At 42.4% G+C, this 19,963-nt stretch overlaps 1 protein-coding gene across 8 annotated transcripts in view; it reads left to right on the forward strand.

Moving 5' to 3' along the window:
• The first annotated feature begins 16 nt into the window (after positions 1-16).
• The window catches only part of LOC114879701, a 50,580-nt gene continuing 30,633 nt past the window's right edge, over positions 17-19,963 (forward strand). For 3 of the 8 annotated variants that reach the window (XM_046289361.1, XM_029194900.2, XM_029194898.2), the window contains exon 1: positions 19-297. The gene's annotated coding sequence lies outside the window, so the exon portion shown is untranslated. Of the gene's footprint in view, positions 302-583; positions 796-966; positions 989-19,963 lie in introns of those variants that run through there. The other 5 variants (XM_029194899.2, XM_029194901.2, XM_046289362.1 and 2 more) reach the window with 5 other exon arrangements.

A 19,963-nucleotide genomic window follows, 5' to 3' on the forward strand; every position in this document is an offset into this window, starting at 1 on the left:
CGATTCGGCCCTTGACGTCACGTGGATCGTAACGGAGGGATCTGATAGAAAGTAAATGGTTTCGGTGTCAGTTTCGAAAAAGTAATACTTTCGTGTAGTTATAAAAAAGTCTCGTGTATCGAGTGTGTATATTTTTTGTGCATCGCGTACCATCATTTGTTGTTTACGCCCGTTGTTCCGTTTTGAATTTGTCCAACGCCTATCGTCGAAGCATGGACATTAACATACTTTGTTAATTTGGATTGCAAATCTCGGATTGTGTCAAACAGACCGTACGGAAGTTCAACGGGGATACAGGTAGGTGTGTATATTGTTTGAACGATATTTCCGTTCGATTCTGTTCGTGAAAAAAGGAACAAACAAGATTCGAATCTTGTCGTGTTCGTCCATGACAGTTGAGTTGTCTGGATTCTAAATTCTCTACGCAATAGCAACAATAAGGGGATTCGTTATTAAAATTTGTTTCAAGACTGCAGTAATTATATTTATAAAAAAGTTTGAAGGGCTAGTGTTAAATTTTCAGTCATAAATAGTTCATTTTTTATACATATAGAGCCTCGTTACTGCCAAGATATCGATATTTTTCTGCAGTAGTTGTATCGAATCAAAACGTTCGATGCTGCGACAAGATTCGATATATCGTTGTTAAAACTGATTTATATCAGTTCGACGTTTCGAGCAAGCCGGTGGAATGCGAGTTTACCATTCGTTGATTCAAGAACCGACGTGTAACTAATGCGTCGGAAGTGATTATCATAATGAGAAGATCGCGTTAACCATAATTTGTCTGCTAGAGTAAGTACGTTATACATATATGCGTCTACGTTGGAAATTAATTCGAAGCGTAATAGAAGCGTGGCGGTACAGGTTAGCTGTTCGAGGAATACGGGCTTGTTTACAAACGAGCTTCGAAGCTATCGGTGTTTGGATTTGACATCCGATCCGAGTAATACGAAAATTCAAAGTATCCGCACGTAGCTGCTATAAGGTATCGTGAAACGGGCCACGAGGACGGGTCAGCCACGAATAAAAATCGCTCCTGAAAAAAGGAATTTTTTTGTTCCTCTACCTTTTCCCGGAAGAAACGTTGACCGAATGTGTAATGTTGCACTCGTGCATCTTTCGTTAACGTGCATGCTCGAGAGACTGGCAAGGTGAATTACCTTGGAAATCCATCTGATTTTTTCCCATCCCTCAATCTCTTTGTGGATTCGATCTTTATTCGTGATGCAGCTGAAACGTTCTTTATGGGCCAACTATTATTTTATACTGGTTACTTTTTTTTTTAACGTAACATTATACGGTTGAAGCCTAATTAACCGTATTAATGGGGGGAAGCATGAATATAGATAGGATCCTTACGGTTATCATTTTATATTTTAGAGCAGATAACTACTGATAACGAATAATGTAATTAACAATTTTTTTACACCGAGTTCCCAAGATGGATTCGAATTTTTTAATACTATAAGCGTGTTCTGGGAAAACAGACGCGTTCAGGCTGGATTAATGAAATTCGTTGGAAATATAATGCACATACAATTAGCATAGAATGTAAACGAATCCAGCAATCAATTACGGTTTCTATTATGAAGTTTATAAATTCGTCCGATCGTAATCATAAATTATGATGCATTTTTCTGCGTGCGAATTAAAGAGGAATCGTTAAAAAAATCTGTTAAAGTAGATAACGTGTGATTGATAATGAAGTACCTTAACGGAATACGTTAAAAAAAAAAGAAGATGAATCAGTAACTTTTAATCGTTTTCCATCTATCTTTCTCACCGGTTTAGAGTTTTCCATAAAACGAATCCATTCGTTTTTCGAGATATCAGCTGCTGTCGCAAAGTAATCTGATATTTTCTTCTCGTAATTTGGCATGCACAAATACTTTGTACGAGCTTACCGTGAGAGTTAGATAATCAATAGCTGGCCACGGATTCATTCTGCAGGTAGAATAAATTGGTGCACCACCTACGGTGCGAGCAACGATGAATTCTTCAGCGTAGATAATCTCTTTGGAAGTTTTCAAGGATGCCTGTAATTTACAGGCAGACAGCCCTCTTTCTCCTCCCTTTTCGTTGCACCGTAGTCTTTGGACTTCTCTTTGTGCGAGATGAACCGTGATGGAAAACTGTAACGAACGTGTCCTTGCACGAAATAACGTGCACTTAAGAGCGCCTTACTCGGATATTAAAATCTTTGTTTTACTCTGATGAGAAATTTTTCATATATTCTATCTGCCGGGCTTGGCCCCTAATCTTCTTTCGTGATGCAAATTTGAACCTATGCAATGTCACAAATCGGATGACTGCATGCGAAAACGCATATCGTGGCCCCGGCCTTAGGGTTAATAAGAAACGGCAACAAATAAATAAGACTCTGACAAGCGATTCGTTGGCGAGGTTAAACCTGACGGTACATCCAACTTCGTAGCAACCGAGTGATAGGGTACACTTGGTGTATGCAACTTGTCAGATGCAAGGTAGAGAAAGAAGAAGGAAAAGAAGCGAAAGGAGACGGTAGAAAAGAAGTCTGATGGGATGCCCCACAGGAAGACCCATGGATTCTCTCCTCCTAGAACACTGTCTTGCGGTTCTTTTGCGGCCTGAACAAAAAACCATGCGTTTTTTTGCCACCTAGCCCAGCTACCATTGATAGTAGTACAGAAGGTATAGTGGGAGGAGCGGAAAATGTAACTCGAGAATTTTCCCAAATCTCCGATCTCCTTTATTTCGGTCTTGTATACCTTGGATTCTATGCTCACAGGATGTATCGTTGCTCTTTCTCACAATTATTAAAAATTTCTTATTTCACGTCGTCGTACAATCTTGTATGGATAGTCTTCATTAATTCAAAGTTCTTCTTGAAAGAAATGTAAAATTTCGAACGATACTTGATACCAATGGTAATGACGATGATTAATAACGATTACAAGCTCATCATTACCCATTACCACATTCCTATTCAGTTGTTGGTCGAAGGCGCATCCTCGCCGCGGCTTACCCGGATGCGTTGAAATGCATCTTACATTATGTTAAGCTTCGGTGTACACGATTGCCATTGAAAAGAAATAAGTACCGTTATTAATTTCTGTCTTATCCTTCCTTTTTCCTCCTGCTCACGATCAATCGTACGCATGAGAATTCTTCCGCGAGGATTTCCGAAGGATCAAGACCCATGCGATATCCAACAAACCTGAGACAGATTCCTAGCCACCTCCTCGTGGATCCTATTCAATACCGACGAATAATAAACTTTGATACGTTCTCATGATTGCAACAATCTAACGTATCTGATCAAATTAATTACATCCATCAATCTATATGGCGAATATTTTTACACGTAACAGGAGTAACGATGTTCCGAGTCTTTCAAGTTTATTAAGACTATTAACTTCCTCGGACGCTTCGAGAATTCCAAGAATTTTTCCCTTTGGATAAATTTATGAAAACGATTTCGAAGTTCCGCGAAATGATTGAAATGCTTGAAAATTTGCAAGACAGAGTAATCGTTAAATGTAAACGAAGGTTCGAATCAGGGAAGATGAATAACGACAACCGAAGTGGCCGTAACGATATATTACATTAATAACTCAATTTTAGCTATTAGCCTCGTACCAGTTCCCATAGCTATCCGTTTACATCTATATTTTGTACCTGGGACCTTAGCTGTAGCAATGGGTAGAAACTGAAAAACAAAATAATGATATTTCTTTATTGCCACAATGACGATAACAATCAGTAGAGAAAATCAACGTCCATCGTCCACATTTCTGAAACGTAATCAAAACATCGATCGATCGATCGATCGATCAGGGATTTGAAAGAAGAATTCGCAGTGGAAACGTTCGTTGCACATATGTGCAACGTTGTGAAGACGTCACAACGAAGAGTAGAGAAAAACAAGGTGGAAAGAAGTAGAAGAGAGGAGGCGAAGGAGGTGGAGGATGATGAGGACCATCGAAGTTGATGGTAGCATCGGTGGTGGTGGTTTGGACCGTTAGTTGGCCCCAGCTCCACGGGAGCGTTGTCCGGGCATTCCGCGTTACTATTCACCGTCTTTCTCTTTTCCTTCTCTCCTTCCTCTCTCCTTCTTTCTTCTTTTTTTTTACTTTTGTCCCACTCCCGTCCATTTCTTCGTTCGTTCCAGCGCACCGGCATTCTCGGCTACGCCATCGTCGTTGTTCTCCTCTGTTGGCTTTGCCGGAGGACCCTGTTATCCCTTTTGCATCCCTGTGCTAACGAATGCGAATCACAACCTATGGATTCTACTTCGACAAATTTGCAAATCTTCTTCTTCTTCTTCGAATGATTTTTAGCCCCGTTTGCGTTCCTCTTCTACAGGATGGCCCCTGAAAATGGCCACCTCGATCCTCCCGAGGTCTTCCTCGACATTCAAGGATCAACTTATCAAAGTTTCATTCTCATTATGCAATTAGTTTAAAAATAACGTAGGTAATTTTGAACACGAGTTATCTCGAAGATTTATGGATCTGCTGATCGGTGCTGTTAAAAAAAGGATTTGAATGCGTTTTAAAATGCAAATGATGTTTCGTAAATAGCTTTTCATTACCATTTCGATTAGAATACTAAACGGAACAATATTAGATCTATATAGCGTGATTCGAACGGTAACACGTGTCGAATACCGCGTTAATGAAAGCTACTAATTACATCGTGGAATTTTAATCGAGCTTCATGCTCGTTAAGTTCTTTAAACCCGATTTTTCATCTATAACATTCTATTCACAAAGAATCGGGATGATCGTAGGTATCGACGCGATCGGTCGGCTGGAAGATACGATCACGCGGTATCGCGGGAATCGTCTTGTTTCCAAGCGCGAAGAATTCTCTAAACGCGGTTAGCGAGGCAACGAGTTAATGGTTTATGCTCCGATTGGTAATAACACGATCGATCGGGAATGCAAAAGTTTCTCGGTCAGTTGGCGAGCTTTCGTTGCGAGAGCGGAGTTGATCGCTGGGCCAGTGGGTCTTCTCATCAGTTCCTCGCGAAGGATAACAGTTCAGCTGGGTACCGTTCGCGCTAACGTTATCCTCGCTGTTTCAACTTTGAATCCCGGCCATCATCGCGACGATCGCGAAAGTGAGAAAGTGAACGGTCGAACGATGAAAGTATCGAACGAGGAAGACGATTAAAAACATTATCGAGTTGGTTTTTTTTTAAATTTTTGATAAATTCTTCCGAGAGTTATTATTTCTCAGGGAAATTAATCAGAAATTGGGAATCGTAGTTGGCCATTTTCCGTCGGTTTCGTTGGATTCGTATTCATAGATGACTATGACCTCGTATCGAAGAAGAAGAGTTACAATGTGATCGATGTGTGATCCACGACCATGGCAAATGCGTCGGGAGGGAGGCGGACCGATGGTTCTTCTCGCCGACGAAAGTAGGATTACGCTTGATTTTCACTCTCTGTGTTTTCGATTACGTAAGCTGCTGACCGAAGACGCAGCTTACGGTTTAATAAAACAGTTATGTACGTCTGCCCGATGCGATGCTTCATTGTAATCGACGATAACGGAGAACGCGTGGTTCCGGCGAACCAGCTCGACGATTCACCGAAAGTACAGCTGTGTTTCGTTCGTCGTAAGGAAAACTCGAGTTACTTTTCTCGAGATGCAATCGTAATTAGTAACGATTATTCGAACTTTCGCCTACCATGAACGGTTGATACTCTGATTGTCGGTCAAACGATTGCGTCACCGTATGCGTAATGCACGGTACACGCCATTATATGACCCGTTAGCCCGTTAGAGTGACCCTACTGACTCGATTCGCCATTATAGAACGCGACCAGTTTGGCTCGAAGAGAAACGGATTCTTGCGTACGACACACTGCATTTGTATGTTCAAGAACGTTCTCTGGTTCGCTATTTCAAACGATGCAGTCATTCATTAATAACTAGAGGTGTGCGAGTACTCGTAACTTACAAGCCGAGCTGAACTCGCTTCGATTCGAGTCGAGCGGTTGAATTTGCCGAATTACTCGAAATTCGAGTACACCGCGAGATCCGGACTCCAAAATTCAAGAAGCATAAAATTAGGGATGTCATTGGCAAGTCTGATCGAATGGAAAATTATTTAAAAAATTAACCAAAAGATTCGTGAAGATGGAGAGTTCAGTGGGTCAAGGTTGTGTGTCCTGACAAAACTCGTTGCAAGAAAGAAAGAAAGAAAGAAAGAGGAGAAAGATGGTAGCGAAGGAGGAGGAAAGCGTTTTGGGTCGTTGGTAGGGGCACAGGATGAAGAGAGGTATTCATTCTACCGGCGTAACACTTTTACGGGATTACGTTTTCGTGTTGCACAAGCCGAGGGGGGGATTGCGCAACCGGCGTTAGATAATCGCCGAATCGTTTTAGGCAAACCTCGAAGGACCGTTAGAAGCTTACGGACAGGTTGGTTGCGCTAGACAAACGGTCACCGTCTGAACACACGATCCGAGGAGGATCCCCTCGGAACCGGTACGCACGACACTCGCAGTCCACTTTTCTGTCGTCTAGGAAGCGAGCTCGCTTGCAAATATTTGCTCGAAAGTAGAACGCGGTTCGAACTTCTGCCGGAAATTCTCAGAACGATTCTATTTCTTCGAGAAGAATCAATATTTTACGAGTGTCCTACGGGCATCGGTCTGTCTTTAAATAGTGTCACCCAACTATGCACATATACTTTCGAAAGGATTCCGAAAAATTTTCGGTTTCTTCAGATTTTTCAATTTGCTATTCAAACATGGAACTTTCCCCGTGAAAAATATCGGAAATTGAACCAGAGATATTTTATATTATTTTAACTTTGAAGAATCTAATTCTGTCAATTCCAAAATTCTTTCTCTTTTTTTGTAAATAATATAAGCATCTGGTTTGCCATTTCAAGTCTGTTCTTCGTGCAGAATTATTGAATAAAAATCGCGCATAGCCGGAGGTTATTTGAACGCATAAATTGCTTGCTAATTATCGCTTCTCTATACCCGCGTTGATAATAAGAGACGGACAGTCGCGAAGACAAATATATGTTTCTAAAATTAAGACTGTAAAGAAGGTGGAGAAACAACGTTATCGGGATTTTTAACACCTCCGATTGATTTAGACGGAAACGTCTCGAGTTCGTTGATACTTCGTTCGCGTATGTTACATCGCGTATCCACCTACCGAGAGTTATAAAGTGTCGGAGAGAAAATCGTATTACCGATATTATCTAACGATCGAAAGTAGCGCAAGGTCGCTTTCTTCTTACTCAACAACCGACTATTACACCTGTGAACGTTGTAACACGCTCAAGACGACGGGGGCTACTCTTTCTCTTTTCGAAGAGTCGCTTGTCCACGGAAGCGAGAAATTAATGCGGTCGTCGAAGAATCGTCTCTTTCTCCTCGACGAGAGAGACGGAGAACGAGAAAGAGGCGAGGGAATCAACGTGGAAAAGTGACTTTTCACTCTCAGGAGAGTGTTACACGATTGCACAACGAAATTTCGCCTGTCGAACGTCTTTCAACGATTTATGTATCTTCGATCGGCCATGTTCGAAGCGAAGTAACGTTGATTAGAATTACACGATGTACCGTAATCATGACGCGATTACGATTCTCGGATACCGAAGCCGGTTTCCGAACGTGAGATTGCTGTTTTTAAACGTCTGCATACATCTTTGAGTAATCACTTTTCGCTGCGTTACCTGCTTGTTCGTTTTCATTTTTTATATATTTGTAACCAAGCCTGATCTCGGTGTTCAAATTTATCCAGTTAGATAGCAACGAACGTAATTAACACTAGATTGCCGGATTCGCATCCGTGAAAATAGGTATAGCACATATTATGTATTAAAAACCAACACATGTTTCTAAAAAAATTATTCGAGATATTCTATTTTGAACAGTGTCTACTAATTTTTCACTCTCAGTGTACATAGCAATAAAATCGTAAATGAGTCAAATTGACTCGCTCCGGTAATCTAGTGTTAATAACCGGGAATTTCATTTACTAGCGAAATGGAGTTAAGGAAAGAAAATATCTTCGAATCGTTGCAGCTAGGTTAACGTTACTTGCCCGGCCGATTTTGCACGCACAAAGGACCCGGTCCTCATGCGTATTCCATCCGCGACTCTTCCTCGTTGGCTGGAAGCCCGTGGCATTCACGAGCGCGTCCGTGAATAAGGAAAATCTAAGGTCAACGAGTCGACACGATCGAAAATTTCCATAAAAGGTCGCGCGAAAACACGCAAAACCCGTCCAACGGCTCTCTGCTTTCCATTTGCATTCTCAATTCGCGCGTTACGCGTGTCTCGTTCAACAGTTAACGTCAATCCTCGTTTTTCCGAGAACAGTTTACTTGCACCTATTTTCCTCTCGCTGCGACGTTTACGAAAACAGAAACAAATTAAAATGATCGCTGGATAACCGAGTGTTAATTTCAAATGCCGATATAAGAAGGCCGAGACAACGCCTTCGTCGTAAAAGATTAACCTACTTTATCGCGTTATGCCAATAAGAGTCATAGAAAATTTCACAGTATTAATTAATTACTGCGCGGTTAAATGGTAATTCGCGTATCCGAAAGATTCGGATTCAATTTCACGCTGTTTTATGTCATCTCGACTTTACTTGGTACCGTGGAAATTTCTTCTACCCCCTGTACGGCTGACAAAGTGCAAGGCAAAGTCCTAAGGCGTTTCTTCGGACGAGGTTGTGCGTGAACGCGCGTGAATGCCCGTGCATAAGTAGGTCGGTCGGTTTGGTTGCTTGTCCCGTTACCAAGGAGGGACACGTGTAATAACAAGACATTACGCGCTTCTTCGTATTCTCTTCCCGCTACCTACAGTTTTTCTCCTTTTCGCACAGTACGCCGAGGAAAATTATCATTTTCCACTGGGAATTTTAAGTTCCTTGTACGTACACGAAAGACGTACGTTCCCATGATTTATATAGATGGAAGGTGAATATAAACGTTTCTAGATGTCGTTCATTAACATAAATAAAAGACGCGTATATATATATATATATAAATTATTTTTGAAACACTCGGTATATTCGAAGCAATTACCAGGATCATCATGACCATCTTACCGGAATTTCACGCATCGCGGTAAGATTTCAGATTGAAATGCGGTTTTGAAAGAAGCTATGGTTGTGCGTCTTCTTTTTTTATTGAATTTTTTTTGAAATAACTTTATAGCAAGGTCAGTGCACTGGCCTAGTCGTCGAGATTTACGATCGTAGACTCGCTTGAGATACTTGGGAGAATATCCAGAATGGCCGACAGGTACGCGAAGGAATTTTGTAATTTGCTGAACCGGCAACCTAGCGACTAACAAGAGCGCAGTTTTACCACGTTCCCCGCCTCGGATAGTAATTCGCTTCTTCGGATCGAAAGCAAAACAAAACGTGGAACGATCGATACTCGAAGAATTTATATTGTCCTGAATCCTACCTGCCCGATCGACACCAATTAATTGTTTCCACGATTTTCTACCAATCTGGCAAATCCTTTCAACCATCTCGATCTTCTATAATGCTTTTCGTTATTTCGTATTCACCAATTTTTTTTTTTAATTAAAGCATGTAGGTTTCAAGAGACATTCCGTGAGTCTCGTGCCCCTTCTCTTCCCGGAGGAAAAGTTCGTCGACTTCGGTAGTAAATTTTGGTAGCAGGTTTTCGTTTCGTAATCCCGCCACGTGATTTGAACGCGTGGTCTGTCGTGTCTGTTCACAGACGCATAGCCACGCGTGTATACGTGGGCTGGCTAAACGTATTACACGCTCCTGGCGTATCCGTCTTGCCCGTGCATTCAAATCTCCCACGGTATTTTCAGTGCCACGGTTCTTATCCGTCTCTTGCACCATCGGTCTAATGGTTTCTGTTCCTCAACAGCGAAGAAAATTCTTCTCCTTTCAAATATTAGTTCAGATTTGTAAAATTTCAATTTAGTTTCAATTAGTATTTTACGGCGTTTTACAGACTATCCAAGGAACTTATTCTTGCGAATCTCCTATGATGCGGTAGCTTGAAAGCAAAATCGTGTAATTCTATGGTGCACCGTTTCACCGGGTTCTACTTACCTACGATTACGTTCGCAATAGCTTTGTACTATTTATTACCTTTCCTACATTCTTCCGCGCGAGAAAGAAACGAAATACGCCTTTCGAAGCGGCTCGATATTTCTTTGGGCATCAGCTCGGACGGCATAACGAAAAGTAAAATAATTCCATCGGAAGGATGTTAACCGTGTGAGAAAAACCGAAACAATCCGGCGTACTGGTGTTCTCTTTATGGATGTTATCGAAGAGGATCTCGCTTGGAAATCCGTGGAACGAAAGAGACATTCCGGTCGCCGTTCTGGCGTACACCGTACCGTCTATGGTGCTGTTCAGGACCTTCACCGTGAAGATCTTGAACCGTAGTTGACGCACCGACCGGTACCAACATGGCGGCCATGGCCGACGAGCGGACAAGCGAGCCCAACGATTGTGTAATGGCGGCCGAAGCCGAGTCTTGCTAAGTCCATAGAGGAAAGGTGAATGTCCTACGTGTCTCCTCCTCCTCCTCCTCCTCCTTTTTCTTCCTTCTTCATTCCTCTTTCTGTATCGTCTCTTCGTCTTCAACGTTTCCCTTCTCTTCTCCCGTGAAATTCTTTCTCCTCTTCCAATCGACACGATTTTAAACTACGTTTCTTTCTTCACCTTGGCCTTTCTGCTGGAATACCAGCCTAGCGAAGGCTACGACTTCGTTGCCAGCACGAACAAACTTGACTCGACTTCGGATTGGCTAAGCTCGCTTATGTGGAACCTCGTTTCGGACACCAGTGTCATCGGCCTCTTCTCACTCGAACCGACCATCCTCGTGTTTCCTTCTTCCTAATTCTCTTCTTTCTTCTCTTCTTCCTGTATCGCTGGACACACGGTTTCCTTCTTCCTGTGTAGACACTGGTCGAGAAGTTTCTAGGTTGCTCGAGATTCCTTGGAGAACGCTTCGATTATTCTTTTATTCTTCAATGCCGAATCAAGATTCGTCTTTCGATTCCGAGGTAGAAAAATTTTCTAATTTACTCGTGTTTACTCGCCGTTCAGGCTTGATTTAATGGACACCTTCGTAACGAGCGTGTTCTCTTTTTCCATCTTTGGAATTTTTAATTCGTAATTTACATTTCCCGTTGAAAACTGTTTACCATGATAAACGAACAGTGACTGTTAACAGCAGGTAGGGGAACGGTAATGTTTTTCCCATTCGAAAATATTCTACGTTTTCCTTCGTGCCAATGACGTTTCAGTATTTATTGGCCGCCGTAAATAGCAACGAAATAAATTAGAATTACATGAGTTTTCTTCGGGCACGCGCATACCGCTTGTTGTTAAGCCAAAGAAGAAGAAAATGAAAAATAAGATTGTTAGACAACTCGCGTCATAAATATTCAATTTTCGTCACCGATAAATATGCATGATCAATAACGAGCCTTTAGAGTAAATTTTCTCGATTTCGTGATCATATGATGAAATCGTGGAGGTAAATTTAATCATTTTACCTGGAACTCTGATATCAAGTTTCCATAAGAGTCTCTGATGCCTTGTTTTATATTAAGAATTTTGCAAAGTAATGGTCGAGATATATTTTCTTTTTTATCGGTACCGAAGGTAACATTAAAAATCTTAGCATCGGGTCACGTTTTTAGTCCCAGCATCCGCAAAGACACGGAACGGAGTAAGATTTCAGCGAGAAACTAATTACGGCATCGTAGGAAATGAAAATACAATCGGTGTCTGTTTGTAATTAGCGGTCGTCGAGTTTCCTAGTCGCACGATGAGAGTGGAGGAGGGAAAGGAGGACTCGACCAGGTAACGAAAGAGTTAAAGGGTGGGAGTAAAAGAGGGGAAGAGAAGGGGCAGACAAGAGAGGGCCACTGTCACTGCCAGGGCTACGGTGAGGTAATATCAGATTCCATGCCACGAGGCACACCGCCGCCATCTTGGTGTACGATGTTCTCCAACCGCGGCTCTAGCGTTCTTCCACCTAGATTCCTTTCCATTCCCTCCTCGTGATTCGAATTACACAATTCTGCATTACTTATTTTCATCTTACAACTATCTAAAGGGTACTATCTACCTATCAATCGATTAACTGTACATTTACTTCTCTAATATTATCTTACATTAATGGTGTAATACTACCTTATTTACACTATTAGAGTAATATTACCATACTTGCATTATTAGAGTATCATTACCTTATTTAAGTTATTAGTCTATCGTCAATTTTCTTATTTAGCATTCAATCAGCTGTTAGATCGGTAGGTTGAATGAAAAAATTAGATACGATGATCGAATTAATTTTCAATCACGACACATTGCATCGAGAAACTGATTGAACCGAGGACGTATATGATACTGAAGGAATTCGAACGGTCGAGTCAGTGAATCAGAAGTGTGTCGCGCGTGAACCGCAAACCTGATGAAATAATCGGCTCATCCATATTTAAAAGTAATTCTTATTGCGAAAATTGTGTCGTGCACCATCGCACGGCGTTGTTACGCGGCTGGAAGATTAATATTACATAATTCTAACGTCTTCTATCGTACTTATCGATCTTATCAAATTTTAGATACGCGACTGCAATTATTATTTCAAAATATAAACGACTGGAATGAAAAAAAAAAATTGTTATCTTTCCTTAATAATTTGTAGTTAAACAAAGGAAACTACTTACTAAGATCAGACAGGTTTTATCGCGCTTAATTAACAGGGACAGTTGATCGTGTATTCGTACTTCCTCGTCGATGACGAAACGGCAGACTTGATTTCCGTTCAGGTTTTATTTCCGGTTGGAGACCGAATAAAGTATCGTTGATATTTAGTATGATCATCGTGAAGCGACAGACGCAATTGTCGGAAGACGTAGCGATTTAAAAGTGTTATAAAGAGTTGATCTTCGATGTCGTCTAATCATTTGATAAAAAAAAAAAATTAACACTTTATGTGCCACGTTGTAATGTATTCAATTAAGAATTCACGCAATGTATCTGTAATCGATAAGTTTGTTAACGCTGATCTCGTGGAGAGTGTTAGATCATTTCTCAGTGTCATTGGCCTCTAGGTAACGTGGCCTCCTAAGCGAAGTAGGCGTCATTCATTTTTGGTCGACGCGACGTTCGACATCTTAACATCTTTGACGATCGATGTCACGTATCCGTGGCTTTGTTACGTGTCTTCTCGCGTGATCATTAGCTCGTTAGGATGATTAGAATTAACATTTTTTTACATCTAATTAAATCGAGTGAATTTTACCGGCAATAATTATAATGCAATTCGGGAGTGTTGAATCTCAATTGAAGCTTGGTATAATCAGCTAAAAATTCTGATAAATAAAATAGAAATTCTGAAGGAAAATCCAAGGCAACCGCGATGAAACATCCTAGACAGATTCCCGCGTTCCTTCAGCTGGTCGGGTGTTCCAGCTCAACGAACCGGAAACCCCGACTTTTATCATCTCCAGCGGCAAGAACGTGGCGTGTCGTTTTATTTTTCTCGTTTGAAAAACAATCGTTCCCGATCGAACGAATAAAACCGAGGCGTCTCGACGTAGGATCCGGCTGAATAGAATCGTGTTCGTAGGGTGGTTAAGAAACGAGTGGAAAGAAAAATAAGCGATATCGAAGAAACAAGGACTTTTCGGCGGGAAGAAAACGGGATCGGAAGGTCGAACCGAGTACTTGTTCGTTCTTTCTTCGTTCTTCTTGGTAATCTTGGCTCGTTAAGATCGTAGCCGTTGAAGCTGTGTTCCATCCATGTCAGACTCGACTTCTTATATACCCGTCTCTCTTCATCCACGTCCGTTTCGCTCGTTTTCTCATTCTTTCGTTGCTCGTTTTTGATCCAACCTCTGGTTGGACGCATACGGATCCAAGCGGTGCGTTCCTCTTGGTCCGCTCGGGCACACGGTGTCCGGTAGGTGGGTGTGTAGGACATAGCGGACTTGTGCAGTCAAGGACACGTTCCGCTTGCTCACACAATCGCAAGTCGCTTCATCGTCTAGTGATGGGTAGCGACAGGGATAGTACTGTACCGAGAATGTATAGTTTCCTTAGGGAAAATGATGATATAGGGGAAGGAGGTCCTACCATTAGAGCATTAACATAATTTTCTTGCGTATAGACTCCCTAGATTCTTAGTCAAAGGGAACGTTAGTTTCGTGTAGTCTTCCCTAGGGAAAATGGTGATATAGGGGAAGGATGTCTTACCATTACAGAATTAACAAAATTTTGATGCAAACGAGAATAGATTCCCTAGACTCTTAGTTAAAGGGAACGTTGCCCTCGTGTAGTCTTTCCTAGGGAAAATGGTGATATAGGGGAAGGATGTCTTACCATTACAGAATTAACAAAATTTTGATGCAAACGAGAATAGATTCCCTAGACTCTTAGTTAAAGGGAACGTTGCCCTCGTGTATACTTCACATATTTTGTTATTAATAGTCAATGGTTTCTCGTTCGTCACGAATCTCACTGAATCGCTTGATTAACAAAAGCATCGATGGTTAGTCGCGAGATAAGGATCGTGTGGTTTGCGCTCGAACAAAAAACCGTAGCTCCCAGTATGACCAAGCAGATGCTATCGTTGGGGTAATTAATTATCGGGACGCGTATCGCAGACTCGAACCGATTATACACGCGACATAGAGTTCAAAGCCCTGCTTGCAATATTACGGAAAACGTGTGTTATCGAAGAACGAGGAGGCTCGTTTCTTTTTATTTGATTAACCCTTTGTGACTTGAATTTATTTTCGAAAAATTATAATTAACTTTAATCGTAATACGAGTATCTTCGTTGGAATATCGGTTAGTAAAGACGGTGGTTTGATATTTTATTGCGCAGCGAATGCGAAAACGGCCCTACGGTACGTTTCAGTACCGCTCGTACCGCAAACTCGCCGCCAAAGATGGCAGTCGCACTCAAGGACACATTTATCCTTTATCCTGTTAGCGAACAGGAATGCCCAGTTCTCGTTGCAAGATTCCCAACAGGCTCGCTAAGCCGGCTCTCCAACTTTGTCGATCCATTAAAACCAGTCGCTTGCAAATTCTTAACAGAAACTCTTCAAAGTATTAACGCGCCATTCCTGTTCATTTTTTATACATTGATAAAATAATCTTTAGGTACAGAGTGATAGATGATAGTGCATAGTTCTTCTACTCCCTTATTCAAGACACGATATTTTGGTGAACCGTGTACAGATATTTGAAATGATTATTAGTCCATCACTAATTGCACCGTCTCGCGAGAAGGATCTGTCGATGCGAAAGACAGAAAAAACGGAGAGCAAAGCGAAGGAGGAGGATAAGGAGGAGGTGGAACGAACAGGTAAGAAAGAACGAAAGGGGAGAAAGGATGAAGAGAAGTATGGAGAGGAAAGGGAGGAAGTGAAGTGAATTAGCGAAGGTATACGACCGAAAAGGAGGCCACGATCGTTCGAGTAAACAAGTGTCGTGGCCGTGGCTCGACCAGTTCCACCTTTCTCATCTTGTTCCGACGTTCTGTCGCCATGGCCTTTAACGTGCATACAGAACCGTGTTCTGCCTCGAAATTACTGACGTCACCCCTTCGATGATCCACCGTTTTCGAAGATCGATCTATACCCTGTCACTCGACTCCGGCTTACCTGCATCACTTTTTTACTCTTCCTGCTTCTCCTATTACGCCCGAGGGATTCGTTGTTGCATAACTGGCGTCGATTTTGTAATTCCTCTTCCAAGTTTCTGGACAAAATTTCATGAAAGGGTTATCCTTTTGCGGTCCAAGTGCGGTTAGTCGTCGGTTCGATTCAGCATCGTTATCTGAAATATCCGTGGAATTTGAAAGTTTCAGGGAAAAGAATCTTTAATAGGATGGCTGTGTAGATGTCCCCAATAAACACCTAAGCTCTTTAACTAATCTGGACCAAATTCTGCTTAGTCACTCTTAACGACCACTTAGGTCCTCTTCTTGATTCGATAATTAAAGTTTTGGAACATTATCGAAAAAGTGTCTCTCCCCATCCATTAATTCAAAGAAACGTAATCACACGTTTCCGATGCTATCAATCGCTCGAGTTATACCCGGTCTCCTCTCGGTCGCTTTTTCTGCCGTTTTTCCTCCGTGTTTATCCCCTTCAAGATCAAGGTCCCGTGGTATTAACATGATTGCTGCAGAAGAAAACAATCTAGGTTAGCACGAGCATAGACACGCATAATCTCTTGTGCACAGGGTGAGTCACTAATCTGTTCCTATCTAGAATAACGTTCTTTTCACATATAGGTGTTCTAATTTCAATTAGGGACAATCTTTAGGCGTGGAATTAAATGAAAAAGAAAAACGTGGTTCGAAGATTTATAGAATTCGCAAATAGACTCGGTTGGAAGGTTATAGAGCGTAAAGGAACGAGGTAGAGCAAAAGCAGTCCGGTTAAATCGACTAACTTGATCCGAGGCGTGCATGTGAGTCAGTAAGACGTTTGCACCGTGTGCCACACCCCGAAATGCATTTTGCATTCCGTAGCGAGCCGCAATAGCGAACACAAACCACGCATTCCACCTTCGAGGACCTGCGCCGGCTTTCGCTGCAAGGTGAAACACTTCCGTCTGATACCGGCGTTACCATTATTCTTCCTTTCGAGAATCCGTTCTTTTGCCCCCGCAAAATTCATTATCTCGTGTGGTAAGTTGCATCGTACGTATACAGAGTGTCCCAAAAATTTTCCAAGCAGAATATAATTTTCTTGGAAATCGCACGTTCGACTTCCGGGGGATGTATAATGAAGTTTATATTATCCGAACGATGTAGGCGTGGTCTACGTTTACTCAAAGCTTGCAAACTTACAGGACTTCTGCCAGCTATTTACCTTCCAATGAGTCATTCTATTCACCTTCCTTATTTCCAGACGGCTAAGGTTCTCTGTAAAGTTATTCGAGCCTAAAGTTGGTATCGGAACGACGGTGAACGGTGATCTTGATCGCGAGTACGTACGGTTGCTCTCTCGTTCGTGTATTCTTCCAAGTTTATACAGGGTGCCCGTTGAATTATCAACGATTCTTGCCACGAATTCCTCGTTTTCATGCGAGGCACGCGGGTTCCTTGATACTCCGTCGACCGTAGATTTGATGTAATTTTCAGCAAATCACAGTTCCGATGGAGGATACTCGAGGCAGAGAATGATATCGTGACTGCCGATTCCTGGAGCACCCTGTATGAACGCGTGTAACTGTTGGTGTCACACACGGAGAAAACGGTCAAGGCCATCGTACGTGTGGATGCTCCGTGGAGCAGACTAGAAAGCAGTGTAACAGAGGCAACGGTGACCGGCTGCCTTTTCCGATCTCCTTACGAACTTTTCTGCACCTCGATAATTTCCTTCAGTTTTCAAAAATTCCCAAAATTTTTCACTTCGAACAGTAATCGAAGCGATTCGAAGCTCTCTAATCTAATCAACGGTACAAAATATGGGGTGGGCATCGATAGCCGTAACTTTCCTAGAAATCCAATGTTTTCGATGCCCTTCGAACAATCGTTGCCGCTCGCGGGTCCGATGCAACAAAGAAATTGCACGATCGTATTTTATCGAGGCTAAACGAGGGACACGAGTTCGTGCCATCGAAAGTGGATCGCGGATTACCTCGAACGGATCGTAAACGTAGGTAAAGACGCGGAGAAAAGGAACTCCTTCGAAGGATTTTTCGGTCTCGCAAGCCGCAACTTTGACCCTATTTAAACGATCCGACTGACCGAAATGCAGACCAACGGTTATCAAACGTTTTACGACACGGTTGTAACATTTATTTCCCTAGTTCTCCTTCAAAATAGCAATTGCGAATAATCGGGTCGCAAATAACTCTGCTTCCAAGAAATTGCACTTTCACCCTTCGTGCTCGAGCAAAAGGTGAAAAGGGTCCTGTCGCGTGAAACAATGGAGGCATACCTCCTGCGGAGGATTGCCGTTTCCGTTCGGGCCGTTTTCGTCGAAGGTCTGGTGTAAAAGTCGAGAAAGTAAAGCTTTATTGATAGTGATTTATAATCAGGTCGTTTGAAAAATGTTTGCGTATTTTTTCAACCCTACCATCAGGTAGCCGACGATTCTATCGAACTTCCGTTTGGTTTTCGCGAGGGAAAATGAAGATAGTAATGTTGGAAAGGCGATTAATAAAGTCGTCCCTGAGATATCCCGTGTTGGCTAGTGATTTTTCGAAAGGAAACCGAAAGAAGGATGAAGAGAAAGAAGAGAAGAGATGGCGAGGAGTCGGAGCGGCTGTCCTTGGATGCTCGCGGATCGGTGGCCAACAGCAGTCAATGACCTAACAACGCCTCTTGTATCCACGTAGCTTGTTCACTCGCTTCGGTTCGCCTCGGCTCGCTTCAGCTCGCCTCGCTCGGCTCTGCAAGCTCACCTTCGAGTTTGCCTCGACAGAGACAGAAGATAACCAGCAGGTTTTCTCTTCAGCCTCGAAGGGCCCCGCCACTTCGAGGCTCATTACCTTTTCTTACCGATATTTCTGACCGACTGTGCCTCTTCGATTCCACTCCCATACCGCGTGTCCTCGCTTCTCCGCTTAAGGGATGGCATTAACTTTAATATCTACACTTGCCGTCGAATCAGGCTTCCTTCCCCGTACGCATCCCGAGGGAAGGGCGGAATTCGAGACAATTCGAATACACCCCCCCTGGGGTGGCTGATGAATAGAAACAGAAAAAGCGCGGATGGTACGCCGAAAAAACCATGAAAACGGAAATGCGTGTAGCACGAACGTACGACGGCCACGGAATCACCGTAACCCTGCTCATTGCTGCTCTTCCCATGACCCGAATTGCATTGTGCAAACGCGCTTCTATTCATGTTCCTTCATTCTTCTCAATCAATACCCGCGTAAAAGGCACATGTTATTTTTGCAAATTGTAGGATACCTGCCTACCGAAACAGTCACGTGTCGCGTTCGTTCTTTCGATCGGAAGTAACTTTGAAATTAGAGAAAAAAAAATTCTTATCGGATTCGATTTTCATAGTTAATCGATTTCGATTTTCCACCCTCCTCGCGGCAGATGCGTGCCTCTTTCGGGACAGGAAAATCTGGGTCGTCATAATAACCCTGTTCACGCCAGGAACTTGGCTGAAAGGGGTTCGAGGTATATTTCAACGGCGGAAAAAAAGGGGATCGTGAATATTGAATGGGTTCGTTTTCTATGAACCCACGAGTTTTCAATGGGCACCACAACCGTATCCGCGGCTACGAGAAATGGATCAGTTTCGTGAGAAAGAAAAATCTCGATCGTTCGAAAACACTGAATTAACGATGAAACGGAAACCAGCATATATTTCATGCGACTTATTTTCATCCTCGCTAGATCAATCGAATACAATTCTAATATTTGTCTACTCGTTTCTATAGTAAGAATGAAGTTTACCAACTCTTTCTTAGCTTTTGACTAGCGGATTATTCCACGATCATTGGGACACTAATGGCGGTGTTTGTGGGTACTTGAAGCTGGACGTTCACATTGAAATACAATCAGGATTACGATGCCCGGATTAAGATGGGGTTAACCGAGCTTCCAATAGTGACTTCGCATAATTTACAATAGGAATTCGTTGAAGAGGTTATTTAGAAAAATTAGCGGTCGAACAGGAGTTAAATGGGAGCTGCTGTTTGGGACTCTGTTAAGACCTCAACCCTTTAGAGGTTGCTATATCTTCTCCATCGAGCAATAGCGCGCCCTTTAAGGGGGACCAGTCGTCGATGCAACCTGACATCCTTTGCTATTCGAACTTTCAACGAGAACTCCTCTTCTTCATTTTCCCTGTCAATGAACGCTTGTTTTCAATGGGACAGGTTGGTCCTGATGTATTGATTTGTTTTGGGTATATTAGTTCTTTGTAATAAAAACGAAAAATTTGCAACCATAATGGCGTTAATGGGTTAATAGAAAATGGAAGAC

This window comes from Osmia bicornis, chromosome 2, assembly GCF_907164935.1.
Source record: "Osmia bicornis bicornis chromosome 2, iOsmBic2.1, whole genome shotgun sequence".
In the NCBI taxonomy this organism is placed as follows: domain Eukaryota; kingdom Metazoa; phylum Arthropoda; class Insecta; order Hymenoptera; family Megachilidae; genus Osmia; species Osmia bicornis.